Raw genomic sequence first — 12,366 nt, 5'->3', positions numbered from 1 at the left:
CAGCAGCACCGCCCCCACCCCCCAGCGCCTAGATACCCTCACAGGTGATAAGTAGCGCTATGCAAATCCTGTTTGTCAGTGGCATAATAGGGAGTGGGTGTGGTGGCAGGCCCACTGAGAGCAGGCACTGCCCAGCAGGTGTCACTCATGTCTCGATCTGGTGACGTCAGACCTGGGCTGTACTCTGATTGACTGGTGGCCCATTGCGGCGGCCTTTATAATTTATTTGGGGACTGGGGACACTGAATGACACTACTGTAAAGTGTCAGACAGTGAGTGTCTCCAAATAACTTATAAAGGCCGCTGCAATAGGCCACTAGTGCCGCGCGCCCGCCGCCCACAAAATAGTGCGGCCCCCCCCGTATCTACGCCACTGCATACAGAGCCTGAAAAAGAACCCGTTCCAGTTGCTCTTTCCAATTTCGGCCGGTGCTAAGACCTGAGCCACTTAAATCCTTGTTTGACACTCTCTCTTTCCCCACTCACTTCATCTTTTAATGTCCAGTCAATATTAAACTTACTCTCAGCCTTGCAGTACCACATTCACTCTCTCTCTTGTTCTCTTTCACTCTTTTTTTTTTTGTAAAACAGTTTTTATTGCAGAACTTTACAGAGCAGTTGCAGTAGCATCTTATACAGCGTAATAGCACGTTCATGTCCCAACACAATAGGATACACAGCCATTTAGCCCTCAACCCGGAGGTCGGGCGGCGAGTCAAACGGGTTAGGTGTGCTCACGGATGTGTTGAGCTATTTCTGAGGAGGATAAAACAATCAGTTTCTGCTTTGTATTTACTCCCTCCTTCCCCTTCGCTGCTGCTATTCATAATCGCCGGGGTTCTGAGAAGTCTGCAGCGGCCTGCGCCCCACCCCCTCCCCCACAGTGTGTCTATGCCTATGCCTGGTGTAAATGTCCATGAACATGGTGTATGTCAAAGGAGTTTCAAATGTTCTCTTGCTTGTTCTCTTTCACTCTTTTTCTCTATCTCTCTCTTGCTCTCTCTCTCCCCCTCTTTCTCTCTCTCGCTCTCTCTCTCTCTCTCTTTCTCTCACTCCCTCTCCCTCTCCCTCTCTCTTTCTCGCCCCCTCTCTCTCTTTTTTCTCCCTCTCCCTTTCTCTCGCTTTCCATCTCTCTTGCTCTCTTGCTCTCTTTCTCTCTCCCCCTCTCTTTCTCTCCCCTCTCTTTCTCTCTCTCGCTCTCTCTCTCCTTTGCTCTCCCACCCACACGTCCCCACTCAGAACTTTAAAATTTAGATGTGGTAAACCCGCACCTGGTTGTAGGTATGATGTTACTTGTATCACATTTCAGGATGCAATGACAGAAACAGCAAAATACAAGTCAGGCGGCACACTATGCTAAACACAGATTTTTAGCATATGTTTTTTAAAGCCACGCCCTTAATTCAATCGGCAACCCCCCTTTGAGAGACCCCCCAGTTTTTTCATCCCACTTATTTCCCTGTTGACAGCTAAGCTGCCACTCTCTAAATATCCCCTCTGAAAACTCTCCAGTGACAGTCTTACCTCACTCGTCGTGACTCGCTCCAGGGTCTCTGTGGCAGGTATGGGTGGTTGTTTCAGCAGCCAGACCAATCCCCAGAGAGCAGCACTGCCACTGACTGCCCCAACAGCAACAGGCCAGAATGAGCGCGAGAGAGCGTAGCGGTGACGCGTGTGACGTGTCACTGCTATGTTGTTCTCATCGCAGGGGCAGGGCTGGCCCGGCCAAAATAAAGCATTTAATGTCGCCCAGCAGGCCAGGGCCGTCATTGGTTGCGCTAATGCGCTACAAGATTGAATGACGGCCCTGAAGGCTGGGACGGACGAACACAGGCGAGCAGGGCCCAAACCAGTAGGGAGCAGGGCACACAAGTGATCAGGGAGCAGGGCACAAACCATCAAAGAGCAGGACACATAAAGCAGTGAGCAGGGCACACAAGGCAGTAACAGGGAACACAAGGCAGGGAGCAGGGCAGACACATGATCAGGGAGCAGGGCCCAAACCAGCAGGGAGCAGGGCACACAAGGTAGGCAGCAGGGCACACAAGGCATGGAGCAGGGCACACACATGATCAGGGAGCAGGGCCCAACCCAGCGGGAGCAGCAGGGCACACCCCTGCAAGAAGCAAGGTGCAAAACATTAGGGAGCAGGGTACACACCAGCAGGAATCAGGGCACACACCAGCAGTGAGCATAGCCACATCAGCAGGGCACACAGCTGTCCTCAGCCTTTCTGCGCCTCCCCTCTGTGTGTACCGATATCGCATTCCTCAAACTTTGTGAAACTGTCTTGGCACCCCGCGCACCCACACACACGGGCAAATTCCCATATATGCCACGTTAAAAGCAGTTTTCTTACCTGATCTGAACACGACGATGCAGCATACCAGGACGCTTCTGAGGAAGACCCCCAGCTCCATGGTGTCTGGGGAGCGGTGGGGGCTCCTCCCTCCGGCTGGGAGATAGACGGCGGTGGCCGGGCTGGGATCCTGTGACGTGCGCCACTGCCTTCTCATGGGGCGGCTATGCACAAGGGAGGCTGGCCGGGCTGGGGCCGGGAAGCGTAACGGTTCTCATCGCAGGGACAGAGATTGATTGACGGCCCTGAAGGCTGGGACAGACGAATAGTTGAGCTGGGAACAAAACAGCCAGGCCCAGGTCATGTACGTGCAGCGCACACTTTCAAACTGCCAGGGCCGCGCGCATGGCCGCCCTCAAAATTGTGCCGCCTGGGGCGGACTGCCCCCCCCCCCCACCCTCCCTAGCTACGCCGATGGGTGAACTGGGTCATTTTGCCAATGATCCAAAGTGTAGCCAGTTTGTTAAACCTGCACCCCCTAGTGCAGCCCCCGGCAGATGGCTAGTGTAGCCCTGGGTGAGGGATGGGTTGTCCAGGGAGGGGAAGGTCCCTCAGAGATGTCCCTTGTCTCATTAGGAGACTGTGATATGGTCCAAGAAAACTAACTGCCCTCAAACACTAAGAAATATGGGCAGTGGGTGACCATTAATGGCAAAAAGGTGGGGGCTCTTAGAGATACAGGAGCCAGTGTGACAGCTGTCAAGTGTCACCTGGTATCTCAAGAACAGGTTGTCTCACATGCATTCTGCCGAGTCATGAACGCCGACAACACTGAGAGTCAGTGTCCAATGGCTCAGGTTCCCTTTGAGTGGGGGGGGTATCTGGTACTCTTCAAGTAGCTGTGAGAACTGCCATGCCTGTAGACTGTTTGTTGGGGAACGATTTGGAGAGCTCCCCTTGGGAAAAGGTAGAGAAAAGTGCTCACCTGAGGATGGTGGGCCTGCCTGACTGGGCGTGCCTAACCACCTGATCAATGGCAGCCACTAGGGGTGCTCAAGAGGTCCTGGAGCCTGAGAGGGAGGCCCCGGGACCAGGCTTAGAGAGAAGACGCAGGAGGCGCGGGAACCCGGTTGCCCCTGTTGTCCCCACGGTCCAGGAGGAAGCAGACCTTGAGGGGATGCCCTGGAGCCTACAGGGGAACATATACCTGAACTGGGGAACCTGCCTGAGCTGACCCATTGGCAGCAGGAAGGAGGCCCCTCCAGGGAGGAATTCTGCAGAGCGCAGAACAAATGTCCTTCTCTTGTGGGACTGGAACACATTTCATTTATTGGGAGAATGGCCTCTTGTATTCAGAGCCTAAGGTTACTGAGCTTGGGTCAGCATGAGCACTGGTGGTACCCCAGGGCTTCAGAGCCTTCCTACTGGGGCTGGCTCGCGATGTGCCATTAGCAGGACATTTGGGGCAGGACAAGACCTTTGAAAGGCTTGTCACCCACTTTTATTGGCCAAAAATGCGCAAGAGCTCAGAAGTTCATTGCAGGACCTGTCAGACTTGCCAGGCAAGTGGAAAGAGTGAGAGGAAGCAGAAGACTCCTCTCCCTGTGGTCAGTACCCCATTCCAGCGAGTGGGGATTGATATTGTGGGGCCACTGGACCCCAGGGCAGCCATGGGCAACAGGTTTATCCTGGTCCTGGTGGACCATGCCACCCGGTACCCGGAACACATCTCTCTGAGGACAGTAACGGCCCCCGTTGTGGGACGTGCACTGATGGGAATCTTCTCCAGAGTGGGATTTCCTCTAGAGGTGGTGTCTGACCAGGGAACCAATTTCATATCCAAGTATATGAAATCCCTTTGGCAAGAGTGTGGTGGAACCTACAAGTATACCACACCCTACCACCCCCAAGGAAATGGGTTGGTTGAGAGATTCAACCGTACCCTCAAAGGCATGATAATGGGTCTGGAAGAACCCATGAGGCATAAGTGGGACGTCCTCTTACCGTGCCTTCTCTTTGATTACTGTGAGGTGCCACAGAAGTCTCTAGGGTTCAGCCCCTTTGAAATTCTGTATGGCCACCCAGTGAGAGGACCTCTAAGTCTTGTCAAAGAAGGCTGGGAGCAATCTCCCAGGAAACCTCCCCAGAATGTATATAGCTACATGCTGGCCTTCAGGAACCAGACTAGGCGTTTCAGGCAACTTGCTGAGGCAAATCTGGAAGCCAGCCAGGAGGAGATGAAGAGGTGGTAGGACCAGAATGCTACTCTGGTAGAGCTTCAGCCTGGTCAGAAGGTGTGGGTCTTGGCCTCCGTGGAGTCTTGTGCTCTCCAGGATAAGTGGACCGGCCCCTTTGAGGTGGTGGAGCGCAAGAGTCCTGTTACCTATTTGGTGGACTTGCAGGCTCCCAGGAACCCCTTGAGGGTCCTGCATGTCAACTGCCTTAAGCCCCACTTGGAGAGGTCTGAAGTGGGCATGCTCTTGGCGACAGATGCTGGAATGGAGGAGGAGACTGAGCCTCTTCCTGACCTCCTGGAAGCCACAGAGCAAGATGTGTCAGTGGATGGGGTTAACCTCTCTCCCACCCTGACCCCTGAGCAACAGAATGACTGCCGCCAGTTGCTGGGACAGTTTTCTGATCTGTTCTCCTTAGTTCCTAGTGTCACCGATTGGTGCATCCATGATGTAGATACAGGAGACAGCTTACCTATGAAGCACAATGCTTACAGGGTAACTGAAAGGGTCAGGGCTTGCATCAAAGAGAAGGTCTCAAAGATGCTTGCACTTGGGGTGATTGAGTCTTCCAGCAGTCCTTGGGCCAGCCCAGTGGTCTTGGTCCCGAAGGCTGCAGCACCGGGTGCCACACCCGAACTCCGGTACTGTGTGGACTACCATGGGCTCAATTCGGTCACAAAGACCAACGCGCACCCCATCAACAGAGCTGATGAGCTCATTGATCGGTTGGGGGCTGCCCGGTACCTCAGCATGTTTGACTTGATGTCTGGGTACTGGCAGATCGCCTTAACTGATGGGGCAAAAGAAAAGTCAGCATTTTCCACACCAGATGGCATTTCCAGTTCCGGGTTATGCCCTATGGGATGAAGAATGCACCTGCCACCTTTCAGAGGTTGGTCAACCAGGTGTTGGTTGGACTGGATGAGTTCAGTGCCGCCTACCTGGATGACATCGCAGTGTTCAGTGTCACATGGGAAGAACATCTGCGCCACCTCTGGGAAGTGTTGATGGCACTGCGCAAGGCAGGCCTGACGATCAAGGCAAGTAAGTGCCAGATTGGGCAGGGTTCTGTTGTGTACTTGGGACTCCAAGTTGGGAGCGGCCATGTGGCGCCCCTACAACCCAAGATGGAAACCATCCTGGCTTGAGAACCCCCCAAAACCCAGACAGAGGTGAGAGCCTTTTTAGGACTCGCATGGTACTACAGGAGGTTTGTCAAGGGGTATGGCAACATTGTTGCACCCTTGACAGAGCTGACTTCCAAGAAGCAGCCAAAGAAAGGGATTTGGACTAACACCTGTCAGAAAACCTTTGAGACCCTAAAAACTGCTATGTGCATGGTGCCCATGCTCCTAGCCCCCCACTTCTCCAAAGAGTTCCTTGTGCAGACATATGCTTCAGAGCATGGTGTAGGGGCTGTTCTCTCAAAGATGACTGAGGAGGGCTTTGACCAACCTGTAGCCTTCATCAGTAGGAGGTTACTTCCACGGGAACAGAGGTGGAGTGCAATTGAGCGGGAGGCATTTGCTGTGGTCTGGGCACTGAAGAAGCTAAGACTCTACCTGTTTGGGATTCACTTCCGGGTTCAGACAGACCACAGGCCCCTCAGATGGTTGATGCAGATGAGGGGTGAGAATCCAAAGCTGTTGAGGTGGTCAATTTCCCTACAGGGTATGGATTTCACGGTGGAACATTGCCCTGGCACAGATCACGCCAATGCTGACGGTCTGTCCAGATTTTTCAGCCTTAGTGATGAGAACTCCCTGGGGTAGGGTAGTTCTCCCCACATTTCAGCTGGAGAGGACACGTGTTAGACCTGGCACCTTGGCGTGGGTCTCCCTTCCACTTTTTGTTACTGTGCCTCATGTGTTTTGCTGGCGTTAGCTGCTCCGAGCACTGTGCCACTGCCAATCAGTGCCACAGTGCAAGTGTTCCCTGTATAAAATGTATGTATTTATTTGGATTCCATGATTGGCTTACTTAGTTTACTGTCAGACACCAGTACAGTGCACCAGGAGTGTCCAGGGCTTGTAAATCCAAATGTTGCTAGTGGGCTTGCAGCACTGGTTGTGCCACGCACAGAAGCAGCCCGGTAAAATGTGTGTGCAGTCTGGTACTGTCATGCTGACTAGGCAAGTGCACCCACTTGCCAGTCCCTAAACCTTCCCTTTACTTCATATCTGTCACCCCTATGGTAGGCCCAAGGGCAGGGTTCATTGTAAGTGTAAGGAAGTACAAGCCCTGATGTGTGTGGCTTGTCCTAAAAGTGAATTACAGCCATTTTCGTTTTTCACTATTGCAAGGCTACCTGTTCTCCATAGGCCAGAATGGGCTGTTAGAATTGTTACATTCTATGATCCTAGCAGACTCAGGGAACATGATGGAGATTCAAGTTTAGTATACCTGAACTCAGAATAATAAAATACATATTTAAGTAAAGTTTATTTTAATATTCTGTGTTTGAAATACCACTTTTAGAAAGTAGGTATTTGCTTGCCTAACCCTTTCAGCCCGCCTCTGCTAGGATGTGTATCTGCTGTCTGGTTTCTGTGAGTGACAGGGCTGGGGAATTCCAGGAGACAGACTGGGGCAGCCAGGTGTTGAATAGAGAGATTTACATCCAGATGGGTGGGAGGAGTGCACCTGGACTCTGAATAGGGCTGTGTCTTTCTACCACAATGCTGGTTCCACCTCCTGTGGAGAGTCTGATGTCTCTACCCTGCACACTGAAAAGAAAAGCCAGAGTCATATAAACAAAGTACTCCAGAACTGGGCTGAACAAGGCAAGGGCCTCCTGGCCTGAAAGAACAAAAGAATTGTGGTATAATTATGGGGACCCTGCTCCCAAGAAATTAGATCTTGCTTAACAAGAAGAGACCTCTGCCCGACGAGAAGGAACTGGGAAAGCTGAAGGAGGAGTACTGTCCCTGACCTGGGGGATTGGCCTGCAGTGGTTGCCTTGCTGCTGAAGGAGAGGAGAAAAGACTATAAAGACTTTATTTTCCAAACTTGTGCAAAGATCTCCAAGGACTTGTGAGTGAGCTAGCCCCCTGAATGAAGTCTCAGGACCATTGGACTTCATCCGCCTCGCAGATCGCCGCTGGATACGCTGTTTTCAGCCCCCGTTAAGGCCGGGAACTGTGTACGCCTCGTACGATCGAATCGAAGCCTGACCGCACCATACAAAGCATCACCAACAACAAGCAACGCGACTCTGTGTTCACGACCCGCACAAGCGCCATCAACGAGCCGCCGCTCGCACGTGACTGGGAAGCACCGCCGCGTACAACGCTTCACGCATTGACTCGCAACAGGTCAGGAGGACGCGCACCCTACTGTCGAGGTAGAGTCCAAAGATCTCACGGTGTTGGGTATGCATTGCATGGCCCGACTCGCACTGCTTTTAAGGACTGTACAACTCCAACTCCCAAGGTACGGCTCGTACGCCGCAATGGAATAGTTTGCACCGCACAAAGCACCGTCCCCTCAAGCAATGCGACTCTGCGTTCATCGACCCGCACAGGTGCCGTCAACGAGCCGTAGCTCGCACAGCGAAAGGAGGACATCGCCGCGTACAACACTTTCTTTTTCAACGCATCGTCCGTGACAAACTCATCAAAACTAAGGTACTGTGTACGACTCGCACCGCATTTTGGTACGCATCGGACCTGAGTGTCCGCTGCGTGTGTTAGACTCTTTCTGGGAATTTTTCATCACCGGGAGAGCTGAACAAGGGGTACGATGCACACAGAACTCTAAGATACGCATTTCAACCCAAACTCTTTATTGCTAACAGTATGGTGGCTCATTTTTGTCGTTATTAGGGCTTGTGCTAAACCTTTATATAAAGATAACTATTTTTTTATATAAATCTAGTGTGGTGTCCATTTGTGGTGTTGTCACTGAGTTACTGTATGTGTTCACAAATGCTTAACCTATAACGCCTCTGAAAATAAGTCTTGTCTGCTCGTGCCAAGCTACCTAGAGGGTGAGCAAGGGTTATTTTAAGAGGGTAATCCCCTTATCCTGACTAGAAGAGAGGGTCCCTGGTTGTCACAAGTACCTACCTGTGCCAACCAGAGACCCCCAATTCTAACACATTCTAACATACCATTCTATCATGGCTATCTGCCATGTTAAAGTGGTAAATTAAAAGTAACTACCTGTATGACCATCCATGTGCATGCAGGTGTCACGAATAATGCTTCATAAATCACACAAACACACACATGCCTATCAGTCACAGGCATGCCAGTGCACCAGTAGCCATCGTGGAATGGGATTTTATTAATAGAAACCCGAACATCGGAACATCACCAGCCAGGCATGCGATTTGAGGAAAAAATATGCCAGCGCTTCGGAACAAACATTGGTAAAGCCAAAAGCTCGGCCTTTCAGAGCTGAGACCTATTGGCGTTTCCAGAGATTGTTCCTGCCTCCACTGCTTTTGATGTTTGTACACCGCTTCTGCCTTTCTCTCCGCCCTCTTACTTTTCACCCTGTGTAATCTCGCTCCCCTCTGACCCCCATCGGTTTCACCTTTTCCTTGCCTCTGAATGTCTCAGCGTTGGCATTCTCTCAAAGCAAGCCACCATGGTCTCTTTCTTCTCTGCCGTTCCCTCTTTCTCTCTCCCTCCACCCTCTTCCCCTTTGCTCTCCATCTCCTCCCCATCGCCCTTTCTCTGATCAATGTCACTATTTTCCCTTCTCTCTCCAGCCTGGTCTTCTCTGTGCATGCCACTTGTCTGCTTGTACCCACCAATACTCACCCACCCACAGTGTTCTCCATGGTCCCTTCAACCGCGTTCTCCCCCCTATGCCTTTCACTAATTTTCCTTCTTGATTCTGTGCAGGCTTCTGACTCCGTGTAAACGCACCGCCTTCTCTTTCTGTTCTCTCTCTCCTCGTACCTCTCTCTCTCCTACACTTCACCGTGTCCCCTCTCCTTATGATCACCGCTCCACCCGTTTCATTACGTTCCCCTCTTCATGTGTCTGTGCATGCCAGCCCCCTGCAAACCCGCCGTCTTTCTTTTCTCACTCTCCTCGTGTCTCTCTCTCTCCTCTTTGCCCTGTCCCTCTCTCTCCTTCTCTTCACCCTGTCCCCCTCTCTCACCTTCTCTTCATCCTGTCCATCTCTTCCCTTCTCTTTGCCCTGTCCCTCTCTCTCCTTCTCTTCGCCCTGTCCCTCTCTCTCTCCTTCTTTTTGCCCTGTCTCACTCTCTCTCTGTCTCCTTCTCTTCGCCCTGTCCCTCTCTCTCCTTCTCTTTGCCCTCTCCCTCTCTCTGTCACAGTCTATTCACCCTGTCCCGCTCTCTCTAACCTTCTCTTCGCCCTGTCCCTCTCTCATTCTCTTTGCCCCTCTCTCTTCCCTTCTCTTTGCCTTGTCCCTTTCTCTCCTTATCTACGCCCTGTCCCTCTCTCTTGCCTTCTCTTCAACCTGTCCCTTTCTCTCCTTCTCTTTGCCTTGTCCCTCTCTCTCCTCTTCGCCTTGACCCTGTCTCTTGCCTTCTTTTCACCCTGTCCCTTTCTCTCCTTTTCTTCGCCCGGTCCCTCTCTCCCTCTCCCCTTCTCTTCGCCCTGACCCTCTCTAACTTCTCTTTGCCCGTCCCTCTCTCTCTCCTTCTCTTTGCTCTGTCTCTCTCCCTCTCCTTCTCTTTGCCCTGTCCCTCTCTCTCCTTATCTACACGATGTCGCTCTCTCTCCTTCACTTCACTCTGTCCTCTCTCTCCTTTTCTTCGCCCTTACCCTCTCTCCTTCTCGTTGCCCTGTTCCACTCTCCCTCTCTCCTTCTCTTCACCCTATCCCTCTCTCCCCTTCTTTTCACCCTGTCCCTCTCTCTCTCCTTCTCTTCACCCGGTCTCTATCTCTCTCTCCTTCTCTTTGCTCTGTCCCTCTCGCTCTCCTCTTCTCCCTGTCCCTCTCTCTCTTCTCTTTGCCCTGTCCCTCTCTCTCCTTCTCTTCACCGTCTTTCTTTTTCCATCTCTTCGCCCTCACCTTCTCTTCACCCTGTCAAACCCTCTCTCCCCTTCTCTCTACCCTCTGTCCCTCTCTCTCTCCTCTTCGCCCTGTCCCCCTCTCTCGCCTTCTCTTCACCCTGTCCCCCTCTCTCCTTCTCTTTGCCCTGTCCCTCTATCTCCTTCTCTTCACCCTGTCCATCTCTCTCTCTTCTTCTCTTCGCCCTGTCCCTCTCTCTCCTTCTATTCACCCTTTCTCTATCTCTCGCTCCTTCTCTTCAACCTGTCCCTCTCTCTTTCCTCTTCACCCTGTCCCTCTCTCTCTCCTATTCTTCACCCTGTCCATATCTCTCTCTCTCCTTCTCTTTGCCTTGTCCCTCTCTCTCCTTCTCTTTGCCTTGTCCCTCTCTCTCCTTCTCTTCGCCCTGTCCCTCTCTCTCTCTCCTTCTCCTCGCCATGTCCCTCTCTCTCGTTCTCTTCGCCCTGTCCCTCTCTCTCTCCTTCTTGTCGCCCTGTCCCTCTCTCTCTCTCCTTCTCGTCGCCCTGTCTATCTCTCTCCTTTTCTTTAACCTATCCCTCTCTCTCCTTCTTGTCACCCTGTCTCTCTCTCCTTCTCTTTGCCCTGTCCCTCTCCCCCTTTCAAATCAAACTGTCCCTCTCTCTCTGCCTCTCTTCACCCTGTCCCTCTCTCTCTCCTTCTCTTCGCCCTATCTCTCTTTTACTCTTTCTTTTAGCCCTGTCTCCCTCTCCTTCTCTTCACCCCAGCTCTCTCTCTCTGTCTTTTCACCCTGTCTCTCTCTCTTTATGTGTTTCCCCTTTCCTTCTCTCTCTCTCCTTCTCTTCGCCCTGCCCCCCTTGCTCTCTCTCTCCTTCTCTTCGCACTGTCCCTCTCTCTCCTTCTCTTTGCCCTGTCCCTCACTCTCTCTCCTTTTCACCCTATCCCTCTCTCTCTCTCCTTCTCTTCACCCTGTACCTCTCGCTCTCTCCTTCTCTTCACGCTGTCCCTTTCTCCTTCTCTTCCCCTGTCCCTCCCTCTCTCTATTTCTATTCACCCAGTCCCTCTCTCTCCTTTTCTTTGCCCTGTCCCTCTCTCCCCTATTTTTCACCCTGTCCCTCTCTCTCTTTCTCTTCACGCTGTCACTCTCTCTCTCTTTTCATTGGCCTGTCCCTCTCTCTCCTTCTCTTCGCCCTCACCCTCTCACCATCTATTCACTCTGTCACTCTCTCTCTCCTCTTCTCTTCGCCCTCTCCTTCGCTCTCCTTCTCTTCCCCTGTCCCTCTCTCTCCTTCTCTTTTCCCTGTCCCTCTCTTTCCTTCTGTTCGTCCTGTCCATCTCTCTTTCCTTCTCATCGCCCTGTCCCACTCTCTCTCCTTCTCATCGCCCTGTCTCTCTCTCTCCTTCTCTTTGCCCTTACCCTCTCTCTCCTTCTCGTCGCCCTGTCTCTCTCTCTCTCCTTCTGTTTGCCCTGTCCCTCTCTCTCATTCTCTTTGCCCTGTCCCTCTCTCCCCTTCACTTCGAACTGTCCCCCTCTCTCTCCTTCTCTTTGCCCTGTCTCTCTCTTACTCTTTCTCTTCGCCCTGTCCCTCTCTCTCCATCTCTTTGCCCTGTCCCTCGGTCTCCTTCTCTTAACCCCATCTCTCTCTCTCTGTCTCTTCACCCTGTCTCCATCTCTTTATGTGTTCCCCCTTTCCTTCTCTCTCTCTCCTTCTCTTCGCCCTGTCCCTCTTGCTCTCTCTCTCTCCTTCTCTTCGCACTGTCCCTCTCTCTCCTTCTCTTCGCCCTGTCCCTCAGTCTCTCTCCTTTTCACCCTGTCCCTCTCTCTCTCTTTCCTTCTATTCACCCTGTCCCTCTTGCTCTCTCCTTCTCTTCACCCTGT

This window comes from Lissotriton helveticus, chromosome 4_1 (assembly GCF_964261635.1).
Source record: "Lissotriton helveticus chromosome 4_1, aLisHel1.1, whole genome shotgun sequence".
In the NCBI taxonomy this organism is placed as follows: Eukaryota; Metazoa; Chordata; class Amphibia; order Caudata; family Salamandridae; genus Lissotriton; species Lissotriton helveticus.
The sequence above is the reverse complement of the archived record's forward strand: the minus strand, read 5'-3'. Positions refer to the sequence as shown.